Source organism: Pseudorca crassidens, chromosome 18 (assembly GCF_039906515.1).
Source record: "Pseudorca crassidens isolate mPseCra1 chromosome 18, mPseCra1.hap1, whole genome shotgun sequence".
Lineage (NCBI taxonomy): Eukaryota > Metazoa > Chordata > Mammalia > Artiodactyla > Delphinidae > Pseudorca > Pseudorca crassidens.
In genome coordinates, this window is record NC_090313.1 from 37060861 (window position 1) to 37086714 (window position 25854).

The window sequence follows — 25854 nt, forward strand, 5'->3', positions numbered from 1 at the left end:
CAACATCGAGGCCCATTGCTCTGCCCCTCGGAGGCCCTGTGTGCGTGCCGAGTGATGGGCAACACGCTGCACGTTCCTTGAGGAGAGCTCCATTTCCAGAGCCCTCACACGGCCTCAGAACCAGATTTCTGGTGAGTCCGAAGCTCCCAGGAAATCTTTGTCGTCGCCCTTGTGAGAGCTGCCGTGAGAAAATACTCTGCCTACTTCGCGGGCCTCGTACCTGAAGGCACTCTGCTCGAGGAGAACGTCAGCATCTAGCAATGCTGCGTCGCTAACGGGACAGCCACATTGAGCACAGGCCTGGAGGGAAGGCCCTGACGTGAGGTGCAGAAGCGGAGCCGCGCAGCAGTTTCCGTGAGGCCGTAACCTCTGCTCTGCGTGTGTTGAACGGCAGTAGAATTTCATGGACACCTGGGAGGCTCGCGGGGGCACCCTGTTCCAGGCTGGAACACGGAGTACTCCCGGGCACCCCTGGGTCTGCTGAGCAACATCCAGGCCCGGAGCCCTTTGGAGCCGCTCTCCATACGCCGAGTGTAGGGAAACGCCCTGCACTCTCTCCTGGAGCAGATTCGTTTCCCCACCAAACCCACACTTTCACCAACAGACTTCTGGCACGTCTCACATGCCTTGGAGGTCTTATGCCTTGCCCTAGTCTGAGCTGCCCTGAGAGAACCCTCGGCCTCGCATTCTATCTAGGACCGCCCTGCCGGAAGTCACCCTGCCTCCAAGAGAATGTCGGCTTGCGTTCTTACTGCGATTTCAGCCCTTTGTTTCCTGTGGCACTGCAGGCTTTGGAATAGCCACAGGCCCCAGAGGCGTAACTAGGCAGGGCATTCCTTGGTTGAGGCAGTTCACTTGACCCAGAACACCCTACTTCGGGGAGTTGGTTCAGGGAAGCAAACGCAGGCTAACATGTGTCTCTTTGGACTGGTTAGAAAACACAGGGAGGTAAGCTGAGTGTGCGCGTGGAAACGGGAGCCTGCTGGAACTATCCTTCCTTTCCCACTCGGGCGTAACTAGGCAGGGCATTCCTTGGTTGAGGCAGTTCACTTGACCCAGAACACCCTACTTCGGGGAGTTGGTTCAGGGAAGCAAACGCAGGCTAACATGTGTCTCTTTGGACTGGTTAGAAACCACAGGGAGGTAAGCTGAGTGTGCGCGTGGAAACGGGAGCCTGCTGGAACTATCCTTGCTTTCCCACTCGGGCGTAACTAGGCAGGGCATTCCTTGGTTGAGGCAGTTCACTTGACCCAGAACACCCTACTTCGGGGAGTTGGTCCAGGGAAGCAAACGCAGGCTAACATGTGTCTCTTTGGACTGGTTAGAAACCACAGGGAGGTAAGCTGAGTGTGCGCGTGGAAACGGGAGCCTGCTGGAACTATCCTTGCTTTCCCACTTGGAAGGCTGCCTTCATGCTGCCTTGAAGCTGCCTGACGTCCCCTGCTGTTGACAGGCCTGGAAACCCAGTAGAAATGCTTCTGGGAAGAAAATGAGTTTGCTCCGTCTCAACACGGTGCTTCCATGGCCGCGGTGGTGGTTAGCCTGACAAGCTCCAGAACGAAAGGGAAACTCAACGTGAGAATTTGCCTCCAGTTTAGGCCCTGCGTAGCTGGGCAGGAAGGGCGGCATGCAGCAGTTTCCATGAGTTCTTAGTCACCGTTCGGGTTTATTTTAACGGAATTACCCATTTGAGGACTCCTAAGCCCCTCGGGTGTGCATGCATTTCCCTCCAAGGTCACTGAGGACCTCCAGACACCCCCCACGCCGTGGTCCGGCTGAGCAACATCGAGGCCCATTGCTCTGCCCCTCGGAGGCCCTGTGTGCGTGCCGAGTGATGGGCAACACGCTGCAAGTTCCTTGAGGAGAGCTCCATTTCCAGAGCCCTCACACGGCCTCAGAACCAGATTTCTGGTGAGTCCGAAGCTCCCAGTAAATCTTTGTCGTCGCCCTTGTGAGAGCTGCCGTGAGAAAATACTCTGCCTACTTCGCGGGCCTCGTACCTGAAGGCACTCTGCTCGAGGAGAACGTCAGCATCTAGCAATGCTGCGTCGCTAACGGGACAGCCACATTGAGCACAGGCCTGGAGGGAAGGCCCTGACGTGAGGTGCAGAAGCGGAGCCGCGCAGCAGTTTCCGTGAGGCCGTAACCTCTGCTCTGCGTGTGTTGAACGGCAGTAGATTTTCATGGACACCTGGGAGGCTCGCGGGGGCACCCTGTTCCAGGCTGGAACACGGAGTACTCCCGGGCACCCCTGGGTCTGCTGAGCAACATCCAGGCCCGGAGCCCTTTGGAGCCGCTCTCCATACGCCGAGTGTAGGGAAACGCCCTGCACTCTCTCCTGGAGCAGATTCGTTTCCCCACCAAACCCACACTTTCACCAACAGACTTCTGGCACGTCTCACATGCCTTGGAGGTCTTATGCCTTGCCCTAGTCTGAGCTGCCCTGAGAGAACCCTCGGCCTCGCATTCTATCTAGGACCGCCCTGCCGGAAGTCACCCTGCCTCCAAGAGAATGTCGGCTTGCGTTCTTACTGCGATTTCAGCCCTTTGTTTCCTGTGGCACTGCAGGCTTTGGAATAGCCACAGGCCCCAGAGGCGTAACTAGGCAGGGCATTCCTTGGTTGAGGCAGTTCACTTGACCCAGAACACCCTACTTCGGGGAGTTGGTTCAGGGAAGCAAACGCAGGCTAACATGTGTCTCTTTGGACTGGTTAGAAACCACAGGGAGGTAAGCTGAGTGTGCGCGTGGAAACGGGAGCCTGCTGGAACTATCCTTGCTTTCCCACTCGGGCGTAACTAGGCAGGGCATTCCTTGGTTGAGGCAGTTCACTTGACCCAGAACACCCTACTTCGGGGAGTTGGTTCAGGGAAGCAAACGCAGGCTAACATGTGTCTCTTTGGACTGGTTAGAAACCACAGGGAGGTAAGCTGAGTGTGCGCGTGGAAACGGGAGCCTGCTGGAACTATCCTTGCTTTCCCACTCGGGCGTAACTAGGCAGGGCATTCCTTGGTTGAGGCAGTTCACTTGACCCAGAACACCCTACTTCGGGGAGTTGGTCCAGGGAAGCAAACGCAGGCTAACATGTGTCTCTTTGGACTGGTTAGAAACCACAGGGAGGTAAGCTGAGTGTGCGCGTGAAACGGGAGCCTGCTGGAACTATCCTTGCTTTCCCACTTGGAAGGCTGCCTTCATGCTGCCTTGAAGCTGCCTGACGTCCCCTGCTGTTGACAGGCCTGGAAACCCAGTAGAAATGCTTCTGGGAAGAAAATGAGTTTGCTCCGTCTCAACCCGGTGCTTCCATGGCCGCGGTGGTGGTTAGCCTGACAAGCTCCAGAACGAAAGGGAAACTCAACGTGAGAATTTGCCTCCAGTTTAGGCCCTGCGTAGCCGGGCAGGAAGGGCGGCATGCAGCAGTTTCCATGAGTTCTTAGTCACCGCTCGGGTTTATTTTAACGGAATTACCCATTTGAGGACTCCTAGGCCCCTCGGGTGTGCATGCATTTCCCTCCAAGGTCACTGAGGGCCTCCAGACACCCCCCACGCCGTGGTCCGGCTGAGCAACATCGAGGCCCATTGCTCTGCCCCTCGGAGGCCCTGTGTGCGTGCCGAGTGATGGGCAACACGCTGCAAGTTCCTTGAGGAGAGCTCCATTTCCAGAGCCCTCACACGGCCTCAGAACCAGATTTCTGGTGAGTCCGAAGCTCCCAGGAACTGTTTGTCGTCGCCCTTGTGAGAGCTGCCGTGAGAAAATACTCTGCCTACTTCGCGGGCCTCGTACCTGAAGGCACTCTGCTCGAGGAGAACGTCAGCATCTCGCAATGCTGCGTCGCTAACGGGACAGCCACATTGAGCACAGGCCTGGAGGGAAGGCCCTGACGTGAGGTGCAGAAGCGGAGCCGCGCAGCAGTTTCCGTGAGGCCGTAGCCTCTGCTCTGCGTGTGTTGAACGGCAGTAGATTTTCATGGACACCTGGGAGGCTCGCGGGGGCACCCTGTTCCAGGCTGGAACACGGAGTACTCCCGGGCACCCCTGGGTCTGCTGAGCAACATCCAGGCCCGGAGCCCTTTGGAGCCGCTCTCCATACGCCGAGTGTAGGGAAACGCCCTGCACTCTCTCCTGGAGCAGATTCGTTTCCCCACCAAACCCACACTTTCACCAACAGACTTCTGGCACGTCTCACATGCCTTGGAGGTCTTATGCCTTGCCCTAGTCTGAGCTGCCCTGAGAGAACCCTCGGCCTCGCATTCTATCTAGGACCGCCCTGCCGGAAGTCACCCTGCCTCCAAGAGAATGTCGGCTTGCGTTCTTACTGCGATTTCAGCCCTTTGTTTCCTGTGGCACTGCAGGCTTTGGAATAGCCACAGGCCCCAGAGGCGTAACTAGGCAGGGCATTCCTTGGTTGAGGCAGTTCACTTGACCCAGAACACCCTACTTCGGGGAGTTGGTTCAGGGAAGCAAACGCAGGCTAACATGTGTCTCTTTGGACTGGTTAGAAACCACAGGGAGGTGAGCTGAGTGTGCGCGTGGAAACGGGAGCCTGCTGGAACTATCCTTTCTTTCCCACTCGGGCGTAACTAGGCAGGGCATTCCTTGGTTGAGGCAGTTCACTTGACCCAGAACACCCTACTTCGGGGAGTTGGTCCAGGGAAGCAAACGCAGGCTAACATGTGTCTCTTTGGACTGGTTAGAAACCACAGGGAGGTAAGCTGAGTGTGCGCGTGAAACGGGAGCCTGCTGGAACTATCCTTGCTTTCCCACTTGGAAGGCTGCCTTCATGCTGCCTTGAAGCTGCCTGACGTCCCCTGCTGTTGACAGGCCTGGAAACCCAGTAGAAATGCTTCTGGGAAGAAAATGAGTTTGCTCCGTCTCAACCCGGTGCTTCCATGGCCGCGGTGGTGGTTAGCCTGACAAGCTCCAGAACGAAAGGGAAACTCAACGTGAGAATTTGCCTCCAGTTTAGGCCCTGCATAGGCGGGCAGGAAGGGCGGCATGCAGCAGTTTCCATGAGTTCTTAGTCACCGCTCGGGTTTATTTTAACGGAATTACCCATTTGAGGACTCCTAGGCCCCTCGGGTGTGCATGCATTTCCCTCCAAGGTCACTGAGGGCCTCCAGACACCCCCCACGCCGTGGTCCGGCTGAGCAACATCGAGGCCCATTGCTCTGCCCCTCGGAGGCCCTGTGTGCGTGCCGAGTGATGGGCAACACGCTGCACGTTCCTTGAGGAGAGCTCCATTTCCAGAGCCCTCACACGGCCTCAGAACCAGATTTCTGGTGAGTCCGAAGCTCCCAGGAAATGTTTGTCGTCACCCTTGTGAGAGCTCCCGTGAGAAAACACTCTGCCTACTTCGCGGGCCTTGTACCTGAAGGCACTCTGCTCGAGGAGAACGTCAGCATCTCGCAATGCTGCGTCGCTAACGGGACAGCCACATTGAGCACAGGCCTGGAGGGAAGGCCCTGACGTGAGGTGCAGAAGCGGAGCCGCGCAGCAGTTTCCGTGAGGCCGTAGCCTCTGCTCTGCGTGTGTTGAACGGCAGTAGATTTTCCTGGACACCTGGGAGGCTCGCGGGGCCACCCTGTTCCAGGCTGGAACACGGAGTACTCCCGGGCACCCCTGGGTCTGCTGAGCAACATCCAGGCCCGGAGCCCTTTGGAGCCGCTCTCCATACGCCGAGTGTAGGGAAACGCCCTGCACTCTCTCCTGGAGCAGATTCGTTTCCCCACCAAACCCACACTTTCACCAACAGACTTCTGGCACATCTCACATGCCTTTGAGGTCTTACGCCTTGCCCTAGTCTGAGCTGCCCTGAGAGAACCCTCGCCCTCGCATTCCCTCTAGGACCGCCCTGCCGGAAGTCACCCTGCCTCCAAGAGAAAGTCGGCTTGCGTTCTTACTGCGATTTCAGACCTGTGTTTCCTGTGGCACTGCAGGCTTTGGAATAGCCACAGGCCCCAGAGGCGTAACTAGGCAGGGCATTCCTTGGTTGAGGCAGTTCACTTGACCCAGAACACCCTACTTCGGGGAGTTGGTTCAGGGAAGCAAACGCAGGCTAACATGTGTCTCTTTGGACTGGTTAGAAACCACAGGGACGTAAGCTGAGTGTGCGCGTGGAAACGGGAGCCTGCTGGAACTATCCTTGCTTTCCCACTTGGAAGGCTGCCTTCATGCTGCCTTGAAGCTGCCTGACGTCCCCTGCTGTTGACAGGCCTGGAAACCCAGTAGAAATGCTTCTGGGAAGAAAATGAGTTTGCTCCGTCTCAACCCGGTGCTTCCATGGCCGCGGTGGTGGTTAGCCTGACAAGCTCCAGAACGAAAGGGAAACTCAACGTGAGAATTTGCCTCCAGTTTAGGCCCTGCGTAGCCGGGCAGGAAGGGCGGCATGCAGCAGTTTCCATGAGTTCTTAGTCACCGTTCGGGTTTATTTTAACGGAATTACCCATTTGAGGACTCCTAGGCCCCTCGGGTGTGCATGCATTTCCCTCCAAGGTCACTGAGGACCTCCAGACACCCCCCACGCCGTGGTCCGGCTGAGCAACATCGAGGCCCATTGCTCTGCCCCTCGGAGGCCCTGTGTGCGTGCCGAGTGATGGGCAACACGCTGCACGTTCCTTGAGGAGAGCTCCATTTCCAGAGCCCTCACACGGCCTCAGAACCAGATTTCTGGTGAGTCCGAAGCTCCCAGGAAATCTTTGTCGTCGCCCTTGTGAGAGCTGCCGTGAGAAAACACCCTGCTTTGCCTACTTCGCGGGCCTCGTACCTGAAGGCACTCTGCTCGAGGAGAACGTCAGCATCTCGCAATGCTGCGTCGCTAACGGGACAGCCACATTGAGCACAGGCCTGGAGGGAAGGCCCTGACGTGAGGTGCAGAAGCGGAGCCGCGCAGCAGTTTCCGTGAGGCCGTAGCCTCTGCTCTGCGTGTGTTGAACGGCAGTAGATTTTCCTGGACACCTGGGAGGCTCGCGGGGGCACCCTGTTCCAGGCTGGAACACGGAGTACTCCCGGGCACCCCTGGGTCTGCTGAGCAACATCCAGGCCCGGAGCCCTTTGGAGCCGCTCTCCATACGCCGAGTGTAGGGAAACGCCCTGCACTCTCTCCTGGAGCAGATTCGTTTCCCCACCAAACCCACACTTTCACCAACAGACTTCTGGCACGTCTCACATGCCTTGGAGGTCTTATGCCTTGCCCTAGTCTGAGCTGCCCTGAGAGAACCCTCGGCCTCGCATTCTATCTAGGACCGCCCTGCCGGAAGTCACCCTGCCTCCAAGAGAATGTCGGCTTGCGTTCTTACTGCGATTTCAGCCCTTTGTTTCCTGTGGCACTGCAGGCTGTGGAATAGCCACAGGCCCCAGAGGCGTAACGTGGCAGGGCATTCCTTGGTTGAGGCAGTTCACTTGACCCAGAACACCCTACTTCGGGGAGTTGGTTCAGGGAAGCAAACGCAGGGTAAAATGTGTCTCTTTGGACTGGTTAGAAACCACAGGGACGTAAGCTGAGTGTGCGCGTGGAAACGGGAAACTGTTGGAACTATCCTTGCTTTCCCACTTGGAAGGCTGCCTTCATGCTGCCTTGAAGCTGCCTGACGTCCCCTGCTGTTGACAGGCCTGGAAACCCGGTAGAAATGCTTCTGGGAAGAAAATGAGTTTGCTCCGTCTCAACCCGGTGCTTCCATGGCCGCGGTGGTGGTTAGCCTGACAAGCTCCAGAACGAAAGGGAAACTCAACGTGAGGATTTGCCTCCAGTTTAGGCCCTGCGTAGCTGGGCAGGAAGAGCGGCATGCAGCAGTTTCCATGAGTTCTTAGTCACCGTTCGGGTTTATTTTAACGGAATTACCCATTTGAGGACTCCTAGGCCCCTCGGGTGTGCATGCATTTCCCTCCAAGGTCACTGAGGACCTCCAGACACCCACACGCCGTGGTCCGGCTGAGCAACATCGAGGCCCATTGCTCTGCCCCTCGGAGGCCCTGTGTGCGTGCCGAGTGATGGGCAACACGCTGCACGTTCCTTGAGGAGAGCTCCATTTCCAGAGCCCTCACACGGCCTCAGAACCAGATTTCTGGTGAGTCCGAAGCTCCCAGGAAATCTTTGTCGTCGCCCTTGTGAGAGCTGCCGTGAGAAAACACTCTGCTTTGCCTACTTCGCGGGCCTCGTACCTGAAGGCACTCTGCTCGAGGAGAACGTCAGCATCTCGCAATGCTGCGTCGCTAACGGGACAGCCACATTGAGCACAGGCCTGGAGGGAAGGCCCTGACGTGAGGTGCAGAAGCGGAGCCGCGCAGCAGTTTCCGTGAGGCCGTAGCCTCTGCTCTGCGTGTGTTGAACGGCAGTAGATTTTCCTGGACACCTGGGAGGCTCGCGGGGGCACCCTGTTCCAGGCTGGAACACGGAGTACTCCCGGGCACCCCTGGGTCTGCTGAGCAACATCCAGGCCCGGAGCCCTTTGGAGCCGCTCTCCATACGCCGAGTGTAGGGAAACGCCCTGCACTCTCTCCTGGAGCAGATTCGTTTCCCCACCAAACCCACACTTTCACCAACAGACTTCTGGCACGTCTCACATGCCTTGGAGGTCTTATGCCTTGCCCTAGTCTGAGCTGCCCTGAGAGAACCCTCGGCCTCGCATTCTATCTAGGACCGCCCTGCCGGAAGTCACCCTGCCTCCAAGAGAATGTCGGCTTGCGTTCTTACTGCGATTTCAGCCCTTTGTTTCCTGTGGCACTGCAGGCTGTGGAATAGCCACAGGCCCCAGAGGCGTAACGTGGCAGGGCATTCCTTGGTTGAGGCAGTTCACTTGACCCAGAACACCCTACTTCGGGGAGTTGGTTCAGGGAAGCAAACGCAGGGTAAAATGTGTCTCTTTGGACTGGTTAGAAACCACAGGGACGTAAGCTGAGTGTGCGCGTGGAAACGGGAAACTGTTGGAACTATCCTTGCTTTCCCACTTGGAAGGCTGCCTTCATGCTGCCTTGAAGCTGCCTGACGTCCCCTGCTGTTGACAGGCCTGGAAACCCGGTAGAAATGCTTCTGGGAAGAAAATGAGTTTGCTCCGTCTCAACCCGGTGCTTCCATGGCCGCGGTGGTGGTTAGCCTGACAAGCTCCAGAACGAAAGGGAAACTCAACGTGAGGATTTGCCTCCAGTTTAGGCCCTGCGTAGCCGGGCAGGAAGGGCGGCATGCAGCAGTTTCCATGAGTTCTTAGTCACCGTTCGGGTTTATTTTAACGGAATTACCCATTTGAGGACTCCTAGGCCCCTCGGGTGTGCATGCATTTCCCTCCAAGGTCACTGAGGACCTCCAGACACCCACACGCCGTGGTCCGGCTGAGCAACATCGAGGCCCATTGCTCTGCCCCTCGGAGGCCCTGTGTGCGTGCCGAGTGATGGGCAACACGCTGCACGTTCCTTGAGGAGAGCTCCATTTCCAGAGCCCTCACACGGCCTCAGAACCAGATTTCTGGTGAGTCCGAAGCTCCCAGGAACTCTTTGTCGTCGCCCTTGTGAGAGCTGCCGTGAGAAAACACTCTGCTTTGCCTACTTCGCGGGCCTCGTACCTGAAGGCACTCTGCTCGAGGAGAACGTCAGCATCTCGCAATGCTGCGTCGCTAACGGGACAGCCAGATTGAGCACAGGCCTGGAGGGAAGGCCCTGACGTGAGGTGCAGAAGCGGAGCCGCGCAGCAGTTTCCGTGAGGCCGTAGCCTCTGCTCTGCGTGTGTTGAACGGCAGAAGATTTTCCTGGACACCTGGGAGGCTCGCGGGGGCACCCTGTTCCAGGCTGGAACACGGAGTACTCCCGGGCACCCCTGGGTCTGCTGAGCAACATCCAGGCCCGGAGCCCTTTGGAGCCGCTCTCCATACGCCGAGTGTAGGGAAACGCCCTGCACTCTCTCCTGGAGCAGATTCGTTTCCCCACCAAACCCACACTTTCACCAACAGACTTCTGGCACGTCTCACATGCCTTTGAGGTCTTATGCCTTGCCTTAGTCTGAGCTGCCCTGAGAGAACCCGCGGCCTCGCATTCCATCTAGCACCGCCCTGCCAGAAGTCACCCTGCCTCCAAGAGAAAGTCGGCTTGCGTTCTTACTGCGATTTCAGCCCTGTGTTTCCTGTGGCACTGCAGGCTTTGGAATAGCCACAGGCCCCAGAGGCGTAACTAGGCAGGGCATTCCTTGGTTGAGGCAGTTCACTTGACCCAGAACACCCTACTTCGGGGAGTTGGTTCAGGGAAGCAAACGCAGGCTAACATGTGTCTCTTTGGACTGGTTAGAAACCACAGGTACGAATGCTGAGTGTGCGCGTGAAACGGGAGCCTGCTGGAACTATCCTTGCTTTCCCACTTGGAAGGCTGCCTTCATGCTGCCTTGAAGCTGCCTGACGTCCCCTGCTGTTGACAGGCCTGGAAACCCAGTAGAAATGCTTCTGGGAAGAAAATGAGTTTGCTCCGTCTCAACCCGGTGCTTCCATGGCCGCGGTGGTGGTTAGCCTGCCAAGCTCCAGAACGAAAGGGAAACTCAACGTGAGAATTTGCCTCCAGTTTAGGCCCTGCGTAGCCGGGCAGGAAGGGCGGCATGCAGCAGTTTCCATGAGTTCTTAGTCACCGTTCGGGTTTATTTTAACGGAATTACCCATTTGAGGACTCCTAGGCCCCTTGGGTGTGCATGCATTTCCCTCCAAGGTCACTGAGGGCCTCCAGACACCCCCCACGCCGTGGTCCGGCTGAGCAACATCGAGGCCCATTGCTCTGCCCCTCGGAGGCCCTGTGTGCGTGCCGAGTGATGGGCAACACGCTGCACGTTCCTTGAGGAGAGCTCCATTTCCAGAGCCCTCACATGGCCTCAGAACCAGATTTCTGGTGAGTCCGAAGCTCCCAGGAAATGTTTGTCGTCACCCTTGTGAGAGCTCCCGTGAGAAAACACTCTGCCTACTTCGCGGGCCTTGTACCTGAAGGCACTCTGCTCGAGGAGAACGTCAGCATCTCGCAATGCTGCGTCGCTAACGGGACAGCCACATTGAGCACAGGCCTGGAGGGAAGGCCCTGACGTGAGGTGCAGAAGCGGAGCCGCGCAGCAGTTTCCGTGAGGCCGTAGTCTCTGCTCTGCGTGTGTTGAACGGCAGTAGATTTTCCTGGACACCTGGGAGGCTCGCGGGGCCACCCTGTTCCAGGCTGGAACACGGAGTACTCCCGGGCACCCCTGGGTCTGCTGAGCAACATCCAGGCCCGGAGCCCTTTGGAGCCGCTCTCCATACGCCGAGTGTAGGGAAACGCCCTGCACTCTCTCCTGGAGCAGATTCGTTTCCCCACCAAACCCACACTTTCACCAACAGACTTCTGGCACGTCTCACATGCCTTTGAGGTCTTACGCCTTGCCCTAGTCTGAGCTGCCCTGAGAGAACCCTTGCCCTCGCATTCCCTCTAGGACCGCCCTGCCGGAAGTCACCCTGCCTCCAAGAGAAAGTCGGCTTGCGTTCTTACTGCGATTTCAGACCTGTGTTTCCTGTGGCACTGCAGGCTTTGGAATAGCCACAGGCCCCAGAGGCGTAACTAGGCAGGGCATTCCTTGGTTGAGGCAGTTCACTTGACCCAGAACACCCTACTTCGGGGAGTTGGTTCAGGGAAGCAAACGCAGGGTAACATGTGTCTCTTTGGACTGGTTAGAAACCACAGGGACGTAAGCTGAGTCTGCGCGTGGAAACGGGAGCCTGCTGGAACTATCCTTGCTTTCCCACTTGGAAGGCTGCCTTCATGCTGCCTTGAAGCTGCCTGACGTCCCCTGCTGTTGACAGGCCTGGAAACCCGGTAGAAATGCTTCTGGGAAGAAAATGAGTTTGCTCCGTCTCAACCCGGTGCTTCCATGGCCGCGGTGGTGGTTAGCCTGACAAGCTCCAGAACGAAAGGGAAACTCAACGTGAGAATTTGCCTCCAGTTTAGGCCCTGCGTAGCCGGGCAGGAAGGGCGGCATGCAGCAGTTTCCATGAGTTCTTAGTCACCGTTCGGGTTTATTTTAACGGAATTACCCATTTGAGGACTCCTAGGCCCCTCGGGTGTGCATGCATTTCCCTCCAAGGTCACTGAGGGCCTCCAGACACCCCCCACGCCGTGGTCCGGCTGAGCAACATCGAGGCCCATTGCTCTGCCCCTCGGAGGCCCTGTGTGCGTGCCGAGTGATGGGCAACACGCTGCACGTTCCTTGAGGAGAGCTCCATTTCCAGAGCCCTCACATGGCCTCAGAACCAGATTTCTGGTGAGTCCGAAGCTCCCAGGAAATGTTTGTCGTCACCCTTGTGAGAGCTCCCGTGAGAAAACACTCTGCCTACTTCGCGGGCCTTGTACCTGAAGGCACTCTGCTCGAGGAGAACGTCAGCATCTCGCAATGCTGCGTCGCTAACGGGACGGCCAGATTGAGCACAGGCCTGGAAGGAAGGCCCTGACGTGAGGTGCAGAAGCGGAGCCGCGCAGCAGTTTCCGTGATGCCGTAGCCTCTGCTCTGCGTGTGTTGAACGGCAGTAGATTTTCCTGGACACCTGGGAGGCTCGCGGGGCCACCCTGTTCCAGGCTGGAACACGGAGTACTCCCGGGCACCCCTGGGTCTGCTGAGCAACATCCAGGCCCGGAGCCCTTTGGAGCCGCTCTCCATACGCCGAGTGTAGGGAAACGCCCTGCGCTCTCTCCTGGAGCAGATTCGTTTCCCCACCAAACCCACACTTTCACCAACCGACTTCTGGCACGTCTCACATGCCTTTGAGGTCTTACGCCTTGCCCTAGTCTGAGCTGCCCTGAGAGAACCCTCGCCCTCGCATTCCCTCTAGGACCGCCCTGCCGGAAGTCACCCTGCCTCCAAGAGAAAGTCGGCTTGCGTTCTTACTGCGATTTCAGACCTGTGTTTCCTGTGGCACTGCAGGCTTTGGAATAGCCACAGGCCCCAGAGGCGTAACTAGGCAGGGCATTCCTTGGTTGAGGCAGTTCACTTGACCCAGAACACCCTACTTCGGGGAGTTGGTTCAGGGAAGCAAACGCAGGGTAACATGTGTCTCTTTGGACTGGTTAGAAACCACAGGGACGTAAGCTGAGTGTGCGCGTGGAAACGGGAGCCTGCTGGAACTATCCTTGCTTTCCCACTTGGAAGGCTGCCTTCATGCTGCCTTGAAGCTGCCTGACGTCCCCTGCTGTTGACAGGCCTGGAAACCCAGTAGAAATGCTTCTGGGAAGAAAATGAGTTTGCTCCGTCTCAACCCGGTGCTTCCATGGCCGCGGTGGTGGTTAGCCTGACAAGCTCCAGAACGAAAGGGAAACTCAACGTGAGAATTTGCCTCCAGTTTAGGCCCTGCGTAGCCGGGCAGGAAGGGCGGCATGCAGCAGTTTCCATGAGTTCTTAGTCACCGTTCGGGTTTATTTTAACGGAATTACCCATTTGAGGACTCCTAGGCCCCTCGGGTGTGCATGCATTTCCCTCCAAGGTCACTGAGGACCTCCAGACACCCCCCACGCCGTGGTCCGGCTGAGCAACATCGAGGCCCATTGCTCTGCCCCTCGGAGGCCCTGTGTGCGTGCCGAGTGATGGGCAACACGCTGCACGTTCCTTGAGGAGAGCTCCATTTCCAGAGCCCTCACACGGCCTCAGAACCAGATTTCTGGTGAGTCCGAAGCTCCCAGGAAATCTTTGTCGTCGCCCTTGTCAGAGCTGCCGTGAGAAAACACCCTGCTTTGCCTACTTCGCGGGCCTCGTACCTGAAGGCACTCTGCTCGAGGAGAACGTCAGCATCTCGCAATGCTGCGTCGCTAACGGGACAGCCACATTGAGCACAGGCCTGGAGGGAAGGCCCTGACGTGAGGTGCAGAAGCGGAGCCGCGCAGCAGTTTCCGTGAGGCCGTAGCCTCTGCTCTGCGTGTGTTGAACGGCAGTAGATTTTCCTGGACACCTGGGAGGCTCGCGGGGGCACCCTGTTCCAGGCTGGAACACGGAGTACTCCCGGGCACCCCTGGGTCTGCTGAGCAACATCCAGGCCCGGAGCCCTTTGGAGCCGCTCTCCATACGCCGAGTGTAGGGAAACGCCCTGCACTCTCTCCTGGAGCAGATTCGTTTCCCCACCAAACCCACACTTTCACCAACAGACTTCTGGCACGTCTCACATGCCTTTGAGGTCTTACGCCTTGCCCTAGTCTGAGCTGCCCTGAGAGAACCCTCGCCCTCGCATTCCCTCTAGGACCGCCCTGCCGGAAGTCACCCTGCCTCCAAGAGAAAGTCGGCTTGCGTTCTTACTGCGATTTCAGACCTGTGTTTCCTGTGGCCCTGCAGGCTTTGGAATAGCCACAGGCCCCAGAGGCGTAACTAGGCAGGGCATTCCTTGGTTGAGGCAGTTCACTTGACCCAGAACACCCTACTTCGGGGAGTTGGTTCAGGGAAGCAAACGCAGGGTAACATGTGTCTCTTTGGACTGGTTAGAAACCACAGGGACGTAAGCTGAGTCTGCGCGTGGAAACGGGAGCCTGCTGGAACTATCCTTGCTTTCCCACTTGGAAGGCTGCCTTCATGCTGCCTTGAAGCTGCCTGACGTCCCCTGCTGTTGACAGGCCTGGAAACCCAGTAGAAATGCTTCTGGGAAGAAAATGAGTTTGCTCCGTCTCAACCCGGTGCTTCCATGGCCGCGGTGGTGGTTAGCCTGACAAGCTCCAGAACGAAAGGGAAACTCAACGTGAGAATTTGCCTCCAGTTTAGGCCCTGCGTAGCCGGGCAGGAAGGGCGGCATGCAGCAGTTTCCATGAGTTCTTAGTCACCGTTCGGGTTTATTTTAACGGAATTACCCATTTGAGGACCCCTAGGCCCCTCGGGTGTGCATGCATTTCCCTCCAAGGTCAGTGAGGACCTCCAGACACCCCCCACGCCGTGGTCCGGCTGAGCAACATCGAGGCCCATTGCTCTGCCCCTCGGAGGCCCTGTGTGCGTGCCGAGTGATGGGCAACACGCTGCACGTTCCTTGAGGAGAGCTCCATTTCCAGAGCCCTCACACGGCCTCAGAACCAGATTTCTGGTGAGTCCGAAGCTCCCAGGAAATCTTTGTCGTCGCCCTTGTGAGAGCTGCCGTGAGAAAACACCCTGCTTTGCCTACTTCGCGGGCCTCGTACCTGAAGGCACTCTGCTCGAGGAGAACGTCAGCATCTCGCAATGCTGCGTCGCTAACGGGACAGCCACATTGAGCACAGGCCTGGAGGGAAGGCCCTGACGTGAGGTGCAGAAGCGGAGCCGCGCAGCAGTTTCCGTGAGGCCGTAGCCTCTGCTCTGCGTGTGTTGAACGGCAGTAGATTTTCCTGGACACCTGGGAGGCTCGCGGGGGCACCCTGTTCCAGGCTGGAACACGGAGTACTCCCGGGCACCCCTGGGTCTGCTGAGCAACATCCAGTCCCGGAGCCCTTTGGAGCCGCTCTCCATACGCCGAGTGTAGGGAAACGCACTGCACTCTCTCCTGGAGCAGATTCGTTTCCCCACCAAACCCACACTTTCACCAACAGACTTCTGGCACGTCTCACATGCCTTTGAGGTCTTACGCCTTGCCCTAGTCTGAGCTGCCCTGAGAGAACCCTCGGCCTCGCATTCCATCTAGGACACCCCTGCCGGAAGTCACCAGCCTCCAAGAGAATGTCGGCTTGCGTTCTTACTGCGATTTCAGCCCTGTGTTTCCTGTGGCCCTGCAGGCTTTGGAATAGCCACAGGCCCCAGAGGCGTAACTAGTCAGGGCATTCCTTGGTTGAGGCAGTTCACTTGACCCAGAACACCCTACTTCGGGGAGTTGGTTCAGGGAAGCAAACGCAGGCTAACATGTGTCTCTTTGGACTGGTTAGAAACCACAGGGAGGTAAGCTGAGTGTGCGCATGGAAACGGGAGCCTGCTGGAACTATCCTTGCTTTCCCACTCGGGCGTAACTAGGCAGGGCATTCCTTGGTTGAGGCAGTTCACTTGATCCAGAACACCCTACTTCGGGGAGTTGGTTCAGGGAAGCAAACGCAGGCTAACATGTGTCTCTTTGGACTGGTTAGAAACCACAGGGAGGTAAGCTGAGTGTGCGCGTGGAAACGGGAGCCTGCTGGAACTATCCTTGCTTTCCCACTTGGAAGGCTGCCTTCATGCTGCCTTGAAGCTGCCTGACGTCCCCTGCTGTTGACAGGCCTGGAAACCCGGTAGAAATGCTTCTGGGAAGAAAATGAGTTTGCTCCGTCTCAACCCGGTGCTTCCATGGCCGCGGTGGTGGTTAGCCTGACAAGCTCCAGAACGAAAGGGAAACTCAACGTGAGAATTTGCCTCCAGTATAGGCCCTGCGTAGCCGGGCAGGAAGGGCGGCATGCAGCAGTTTCCATGAGTTCTTAGTCACCGTTCGGGTTTATTTTAACGGAATTACCCATTTGAGGACTCCTAGGCCCCTCGGGTGTGCATGCATTTCCCTCCAAGGTCACTGAGGGCCTCCAGACACCCCCCACGCCGTGGTCCGGCTGAGCAACATCGAGGCCCATTGCTCTGCCCCTCGGAGGCCCTGTGTGCGTGCCGAGTGATGGGCAACACGCTGCACGTTCCTTGAGGAGAGCTCCATTTCCAGAGCCCTCACACGGCCTCAGAACCAGATTTCTGGTGAGTCCGAAGCTCCCAGGAAATCTTTGTCGTCGACCTTGTGAGAGCTGCCGTGAGAAAACACTCTGCTTTGCCTACTTCGCGGGCCTCGTACCTGAAGACACTCTGCTCGAGGAGAACGTCAGCATCTCGCAATGCTGCGTCCCTAACGGGACAGCCAGATTGAGCACAGGCCTGGAGGGAAGGCCCTGACGTGAGGTGCAGAAGCGGACCCGCGCAGCAGTTTCCGTGAGGCCGTAGCCTCTGCTCTGCGTGTCTTGAACGGCAGTAGATTTTCCTGGACACCTGGGAGGCTCGCGGGGGCACCCTGTTCCAGGCTGGAACACGGAGTACTCCCGGGCACCCCTGGGTCTGCTGAGCAACATCCAGGCCCGGAGCCCTTTGGAGCCGCTCTCCATACGCCGAGTGTAGGGAAACGCCCTGCACTCTCTCCTGGAGCAGATTCGTTTCCCCACCAAACCCACACTTTCACCAACAGACTTCTGGCACGTCTCACATGCCTTTGAGGTCTTACGCCTTGCCCTAGTCTGAGCTGCCCTGAGAGAACCCTCGGCCTCGCATTCCATCTAGGACCGCCCTGCCGGAAGTCACCCTGCCTCCAAGAGAAAGTCGGCTTGCGTTCTTACTGCGATTTCAGCCCTGTTTTTCCTGTGGCACTGCAGGCTTTGGAATAGCCACAGGCCCCAGAGGCGTAACTAGGCAGGGCATTCCTTGGTTGAGGCAGTTCACTTGACCCAGAACACCCTACTTCGGGGAGTTGGTTCAGGGAAGCAAACGCAGGCTAACATGTGTCTCTTTGGACTGGTTAGAAACCACAGGGACGTAAGCTGAGTGTGCGCGTGGAAACGGGAACCTGCTGGAACTATCCTTGCTTTCCCACTTGGAAGGCTGCCTTCATGCTGCCTTGAAGCTGCCTGACGTCCCCTGCTGTTGACAGGCCTGGAAACCCGGTAGAAATGCTTCTGGGAAGAAAATGAGTTTGCTCCGTCTCAACCCGGTGCTTCCATGGCCGCGGTGGTGGTTAGCCTGACAAGCTCCAGAACGAAAGGGAAACTCAACGTGAGAATTTGCCTCCAGTTTAAGCCCTGCGTAGCCGGGCAGGAAGGGTGGCATGCAGCAGTTTCCATGAGTTCTTAGTCACCGTTCGGGTTTATTTTAACGGAATTACCCATTTGAGGACTCCTAGGCCCCTCGGGTGTGCATGCATTTCCCTCCAAGGTCACTGAGGACCTCCAGACACCCCCCACGCCGTGGTCCGGCTGAGCAACATCGAGGCCCATTGCTCTGCCCCTCGGAGGCCCTGTGTGCGTGCCGAGTGATGGGCAACACGCTGCACGTTCCTTGAGGAGAGCTCCATTTCCAGAGCCCTCACACGGCCTCAGAACCAAATTTCTGGTGAGTGCGAAGCTCCCAGGAAATCTTTGTCCTCGCCCTTGAGACAGCTGCCGAGAGAAAACACTCTGCCTACTTCGCGGGCCTCGTACCTGAAGGCACTCTGCTCGAGGAGAACGTCAGCATCTCGCAATGCTGCGTCGCTAACGGGACAGCCACATTGAGCACAGGCCTGGAGGGAAGGCCCTGACGTGAGGTGCAGAAGCGGAGCCGCGCAGCAGTTTCCGTGATGCCGTAGCCTCTGCTCTGCGTGTGTTGAACGGCAGTAGATTTTCCTGGACACCTGGGAGGCTCGCGGGGGCACCCTGTTCCAGGCTGGAACACGGAGTACTCCCGGGCACCCCTGGGTCTGCTGAGCAACATCCAGGCCCGGAGCCCTTTGGAGCCGCTCTCCATACGCCGAGTGTAGGGAAACGCCCTGCACTCTCTCCTGGAGCAGATTCGTTTCCCCACCAAACCCACACTTTCACCAACAGACTTCTGGCACGTCTCACATGCCTTTGAGGTCTTACGCCTTGCCCTAGTCTGAGCTGCCCTGAGAGAATCCTCGGCCTCGCATTCCATCTAGGACACCCCTGCCGGAAGTCACCAGCCTCCAAGAGAATGTCGGCTTGCGTTCTTACTGCGATTTCAGCCCTGTGTTTCCTGTGGCCCTGCAGGCTTTGGAATAGCCACAGGCCCCAGAGGCGTAACTAGTCAGGGCATTCCTTGGTTGAGGCAGTTCACTTGACCCAGAACACCCTACTTCGGGGAGTTGGTTCAGGGAAGCAAACGCAGGCTAACATGTGTCTCTTTGGACTGGTTAGAAACCACAGGGAGGTAAGCTGAGTGTGCACGTGGAAACGGGAGCCTGCTGGAACTATCCTTGCTTTCCCACTTGGAAGGCTGCCTTCATGCTGCCTTGAAGCTGCCTGACGTCCCCTGCTGTTGACAGGCCTGGAAACCCGGTAGAAATGCTTCAGGGAAGAAAATGAGTTTGCTCCGTCTCAACCCGGTGCTTCCATGGCTGCGGTGGTGGTTAGCCTGACAAGCTCCAGAACGAAAGGGAAACTCAACGTGAGAATTTGCCTCCAGTTTAGGCCCTGCGTAGCCGGGCAGGAAGGGCGGCATGCAGCAGTTTCCATGAGTTCTTAGTCACCGTTCGGGTTTATTTTAACGGAATTACCCATTTGAGGTCTCCTAGGCCCCTCGGGTGTGCATGCATTTCCCTCCAAGGTCACTGAGGACCTCCAGACACCCCCCACGCCGTGGTCCGGCTGAGCAACATCGAGGCCCATTGCTCTGCCCCTCGGAGGCCCTGTGTGCGTGCCGAGTGATGGGCAACACGCTGCACGTTCCTTGAGGAGAGCTCCATTTCCAGAGCCCTCACACGGCCTCAGAACCAGATTTCTGGTGAGTCCGAAGCTCCCAGGAAATCTTTGTCCTCGCCCTTGAGACACCTGCCGGGAGAAAACACTCTGCTTTGCCTACTTCGCGGGCCTCGTACCTGAAGGCACTCTGCTCGAGGAGAACGTCAGCATCTCGCAATGCTGCGTCGCTAACGGGACAGCCAGATTGAGCACAGGCCTGGAGGGAAGGCCCTGACGTGAGGTGCAGAAGCGGAGCCGCGCAGCAGTTTCCGTGAGGCCGTAGCCTCTGCTCTGCGTGTGTTGAACGGCAGTAGATTTTCCTGGACACCTGGGAGGCTCGCGGGGGCACCCTGTTCCAGGCTGGAACACGGAGTACTCCCGGGCACCCCTGGGTCTGCTGAGCAACATCCAGGCCCGGAGCCCTTTGGAGCCGCTCTCCATACGCCGAGTGTAGGGAAACGCCCTGCACTCTCTCCTGGAGCAGATTCGTTTCCCCACCAAACCCACACTTTCACCAACAGACTTCTGGCACGTCTCACATGCCTTTGAGGTCTTACGCCTTGCCCTAGTCTGAGCTGCCCTGAGAGAACCCTCGGCCTCGCATTCCATCTAGGACACCCCTGCCGGAAGTCACCAGCCTCCAAGATAATGTCGGCTTGCGTTCTTACTGCGATTTCAGCCCTGTGTTTCCTGTGGCCCTGCAGGCTTTGGAATAGCCACAGGCCCCAGAGGCGTAACTAGTCAGGGCATGCCTTGGTTGAGGCAGTTCACTTGACCCAGAACACCCTACTTCGGGGAGTTGGTTCAGGGAAGCAAACGCAGGCTAACATGTGTCTCTTTGGACTGGTTAGAAACCACAGGGAGGTAAGCTGAGTGTGCGCGTGGAAACGGGAGCCTGCTGGAACTATCCTTGCTTTCCCACTTGGAAGGCTGCCTTCATGCTGCCTTGAAGCTGCCTGACGTCCCCTGCTGTTGACAGGCCTGGAAACCCGGTAGAAATGCTTCTGGGAAGAAAATGAGTTTGCTCCGTCTCAACCCGGTGCTTCCATGGCCGCGGTGGTGGTTAGCCTGACAAGCTCCAGAACGAAAGGGAAACTCAACGTGAGAATTTGCCTCCAGTATAGGCCCTGCGTAGCCGGGCAGGAAGGGCGGCATGCAGCAGTTTCCATGAGTTCTTAGTCACCGTTCGGGTTTATTTTAACGGAATTACCCATTTGAGGACTCCTAGGCCCCTCGGGTGTGCATGCATTTCCCTCCAAGGTCACTGAGGGCCTCCAGACACCCCCCACGCCGTGGTCCGGCTGAGCAACATCGAGGCCCATTGCTCTGCCCCTCGGAGGCCCTGTGTGCGTGCCGAGTGATGGGCAACACGCTGCACGTTCCTTGAGGAGAGCTCCATTTCCAGAGACCTCATACGGCCTCAGAACCAAATTTCTGGTGAGTGCGAAGCTCCCAGGAAATCTTTGTCCTCGCCCTTGAGACAGCTGCCGAGAGAAAACACTCTGCCTAATTCGCGGGCCTCGTACCTGAAGGCACTCTGCTCGAGGAGAACGTCAGCATCTCGCAATGCTGCGTCGCTAACGGGACAGCCACATTGAGCACAGGCCTGGAGGGAAGGCCCTGACGTGAGGTGCAGAAGCGGAGCCGCGCAGCAGTTTCCGTGATGCCGTAGCCTCTGCTCTGCGTGTGTTGAACGGCAGTAGATTTTCCTGGACACCTGGGAGGCTCGCGGGGGCACCCTGTTCCAGGCTGGAACACGGAGTACTCCCGGGCACCCCTGGGTCTGCTGAGCAACATCCAGGCCCGGAGCCCTTTGGAGCCGCTCTCCATACGCCGAGTGTAGGGAAACGCCCTGCACTCTCTCCTGGAGCAGATTCGTTTCCCCACCAAACCCACACTTTCACCAACAGACTTCTGGCACGTCTCACATGCCTTTGAGGTCTTACGCCTTGCCCTAGTCTGAGCTGCCCTGAGAGAATCCTCGGCCTCGCATTCCATCTAGGACACCCCTGTCGGAAGTCACCAGCCTCCAAGAGAATGTCGGCTTGCGTTCTTACTGCGATTTCAGCCCTGTGTTTCCTGTGGCCCTGCAGGCTTTGGAATAGCCACAGGCCCCAGAGGCGTAACTAGTCAGGGCATTCCTTGGTTGAGGCAGTTCACTTGACCCAGAACACCCTACTTCGGGGAGTTGGTTCAGGGAAGCAAACGCAGGCTAACATGTGTCTCTTTGGACTGGTTAGAAACCACAGGGAGGTAAGCTGAGTGTGCATGTGGAAACGGGAGCCTGCTGGAACTATCCTTGCTTTCCCACTTGGAAGGCTGCCTTCATGCTGCCTTGAAGCTGCCTGACGTCCCCTGCTGTTGACAGGCCTGGAAACCCGGTAGAAATGCTTCAGGGAAGAAAATGAGTTTGCTCCGTCTCAACCCGGTGCTTCCATGGCCGCGGTGGTGGTTAGCCTGACAAGCTCCAGAACGAAAGGGAAACTCAACGTGAGAATTTGCCTCCAGTTTAGGCCCTGCGTAGCCGGGCAGGAAGGGCGGCATGCAGCAGTTTCCATGAGTTCTTAGTCACCGTTCGGGTTTATTTTAACGGAATTACCCATTTGAGGACTCCTAGGCCCCTCGGGTGTGCATGCATTTCCCTCCAAGGTCACTGAGGACCTCCAGACACCCCCCACGCCGTGGTCCGGCTGAGCAACATCGAGGCCCATTGCTCTGCCCCTCGGAGGCCCTGTGTGCGTGCCGAGTGATGGGCAACACGCTGCACGTTCCTTGAGGAGAGCTCCATTTCCAGAGCCCTCACACGGCCTCAGAACCAGATTTCTGGTGAGTCCGAAGCTCCCAGTAAATCTTTGTCGTCGCCCTTGTGAGAGCTGCCGTGAGAAAACACTCTGCTTTGCCTATTTCGCGGGCCTCGTACCTGAAGGCACTCTGCTCGAGGAGAACGTCAGCATCTCGCAATGCTGCGTCGCTAACGGGACAGCCAGATTGAGCACAGGCCTGGAGGGAAGGCCCTGACGTGAGGTGCAGAAGCGGAGCCGCGCAGCAGTTTCCGTGAGGCCGTAGCCTCTGCTCTGCGTGTGTTGAACGGCAGTAGATTTTCCTGGACACCTGGGAGGCTCGCGGGGGCACCCTGTTCCAGGCTGGAACACGGAGTACTCCCGGGCACCCCTGGGTCTGCTGAGCAACATCCAGGCCCGGAGCCCTTTGGAGCCGCTCTCCATACGCCGAGTGTAGGGAAACGCCCTGCACTCTCTCCTGGAGCAGATTCGTTTCCCCACCAAACCCACACTTTCACCAACAGACTTCTGGCACGTCTCACATGCCTTTGAGGTCTTACGCCTTGCCCTAGTCTGAGCTGCCCTGAGAGAACCCTCGGCCTCGCATTCCATCTAGGACACCCCTGCCGGAAGTCACCCTGCCTCCAAGAGAAAGTCGGCTTGCGTTCTTACTGCGATTTCAGCCCTGTGCTTCCTGTGGCACTGCAGGCTTTGGAATAGCCACAGGCCCCAGAGGCGTAACAAGTCAGGGCATTCCTTGGTTGAGGCAGTTCACTTGACCCAGAACACCCTACTTCGGGGAGTTGGTTCAGGGAAGAAAACGCAGGCTAACATGTGTCTCTTTGGACTGGTTAGAAACCACAGGGAGGTAAGCTGAGTGTGTGCGTGGAAACGGGAGCCTGCTGGAACTATCCTTGCTTTCCCACTTGGAAGGCTGCCTTCATGCTGCCTTGAAGCTGCCTGACGTCCCCTGCTGTTGACAGGCCTGGAAACCCGGTAGAAATGCTTCTGGGAAGAAAATGAGTTTGCTCCGTCTCAACCCGGTGCTTCCATGGCCGCGGTGGTGGTTAGCCTGACAAGCTCCAGAACGAAAGGGAAACTCAACGTGAGAATTTGCCTCCAGTATAGGCCCTGCGTAGCCGGGCAGGAAGGGCGGCATGCAGCAGTTTCCATGAGTTCTTAGTCACCGTTCGGGTTTATTTTAACGGAATTACCCATTTGAGGTCTCCTAGGCCCCTCGGGTGTGCATGCATTTCCCTCCAAGGTCACTGAGGGCCTCCAGACACCCCCCACGCCGTGGTCCGGCTGAGCAACATCGAGGCCCATTGCTCTGCCCCTCGGAGGCCCGGTGTGCGTACCGAGTGATGGGCAACACGCTGCACGTTCCTTGAGGAGAGCTCCATTTCCAGAGCCCTCACACGGCCTCAGAACCAGATTTCTGGTGAGTCCGAAGGTCCCAGGAAATCTTTGTCGTCGCCCTTGTGAGAGCTGCCGTGAGAAAACACTCTGCTTTGCCTACTTCGCGGGCCTCGTACCTGAAGGCACTCTGCTCGAGGAGAACGTCAGCATCTCGCAATGCTGCGTCGCTAACGGGACAGCCAGATTGAGCACAGGCCTGGAGGGAAGGCCCTGACGTGAGGTGCAGAAGCGGAGCCGCGCAGCAGTTTCCGTGAGGCCGTAGCCTCTGCTCTGCGTGTGTTGAACGGCAGTAGATTTTCCTGGACACCTGGGAGGCTCGCGGGGGCACCCTGTTCCAGGCTGGAACACGGAGTACTCCCGGGCACCCCTGGGTCTGCTGAGCAACATCCAGGCCCGGAGCCCTTTGGAGCCGCTCTCTATACGCCGAGTGTAGGGAAACGCACTGCACTCTCTCCTGGAGCAGATTCGTTTCCCCACCAAACCCACACTTTCACCAACAGACTTCTGGCACGTCTCACATGCCTTTGAGGTCTTACGCCTTGCCCTATTCTGAGCTGCCCTGAGAGAACCCTCGGCCTCGCATTCCATCTAGGACACCCCTGCCGGAAGTCACCAGCTTCCAAGAGAATGTCGGCTTGCGTTCTTACTGCGATTTCAGCCCTGTGTTTCCTGTGGCCCTGCAGGCTTTGGAATAGCCACAGGCCCCAGAGACGTAACTAGGCAGGGCATTCCTTGGTTGAGGCAGTTCACTTGACCCAGAACACCCTACTTCGGGGAGTTGGTCCAGGGAAGCAAACGCAGGCTAACATGTGTCTCTTTGGACTGGTTAGAAACCACAGGGAGGTAAGCTGAGTGTGCGCGTGGAAACGGGAGCCTGCTGGAACTATCCTTGCTTTCCCACTCGGGCGTAACTAGGCAGGGCATTCCTTGGTTGAGGCAGTTCACTTGACCCAGAACACCCTACTTCGGGGAGTTGGTCCAGGGAAGCAAACGCAGGCTAACATGTGTCTCTTTGGACTGGTTAGAAACCACAGGGAGGTAAGCTGAGTGTGCGCGTGGAAACGGGAGCCTGCTGGAACTATCCTTGCTTTCCCACTTGGAAGGCTGCCTACATGCTGCCTTGAAGCTGCCTGACGTCCCCTGCTGTTGACAGGCCTGGAAACCCAGTAGAAATGCTTCTGGAAGAAAATGATTTTGCTCCGTCTCAACCCGGTGCTTCCATGGCCGCGGTGGTGGTTAGCCTGACAAGCTCCAGAACGAAAGGGAAACTCAACGTGAGAATTTGCCTCCAGTTTAGGCCCTGCGTAGCCGGGCAGGAAGGGCGGCATGCAGCAGTTTCCATGAGTTCTTAGTCACCGTTCGGGTTTATTTTAACGGAATTACCCATTTGAGGTCTCCTAGGCCCCTCGGGTGTGCATGCATTTCCCTCCAAGGTCACTGAGGACCTCCAGACACCCCCCACGCCGTGGTCCGGCTGAGCAACATCGAGGCCCATTGCTCTGCCCCTCGGAGGCCCTGTGTGCGTGCCGAGTGATGGGCAACACGCTGCACGTTCCTTGAGGAGAGCTCCATTTCCAGAGCCCTCACACGGCCTCAGAACCAGATTTCTGGTGAATCCGAAGCTCCCAGGAAATCTTTGTCGTCGCCCTTGTGAGAGCTGCCGTGAGAAAACACTCTGCTTTGCCTACTTCGCGGGCCTCGTACCTGAAGGCACTCTGCTCGAGGAGAACGTCAGCATCTCGCAATGCTGCGTCGCTAACGGGACAGCCAGATTGAGCACAGGCCTGGAGGGAAGGCCCTGACGTGAGGTGCAGAAGCGGAGCCGCGCAGCAGTTTCCGTGAGGCCGTAGCCTCTGCTCTGCGTGTGTTGAACGGCAGTAGATTTTCCTGGACACCTGGGAGGCTCGCGGGGGCACCCTGTTCCAGGCTGGAACACGGAGTACTCCCGGGCACCCCTGGGTCTGCTGAGCAACATCCAGGCCCGGAGCCCTTTGGAGCCGCTCTCCATACGCCGAGTGTAGGGAAACGCACTGCACTCTCTCCTGGAGCAGATTCGTTTCCCCACCAAACCCACACTTTCACCAACAGACTTCTGGCACGTCTCACATGCCTTTGAGGTCTTACGCCTTGCCCTAGTCTGAGCTGCCCTGAGAGAACCCTCGGCCTCGCATTCCATCTAGGACACCCCTGCCGGAAGTCACCAGCCTCCAAGAGAATGTCGGCTTGCGTTCTTACTGCGATTTCAGCCCTGTGTTTCCTGTGGCCCTGCAGGTTTTGGAATAGCCACAGGCCCCAGAGGCGTAA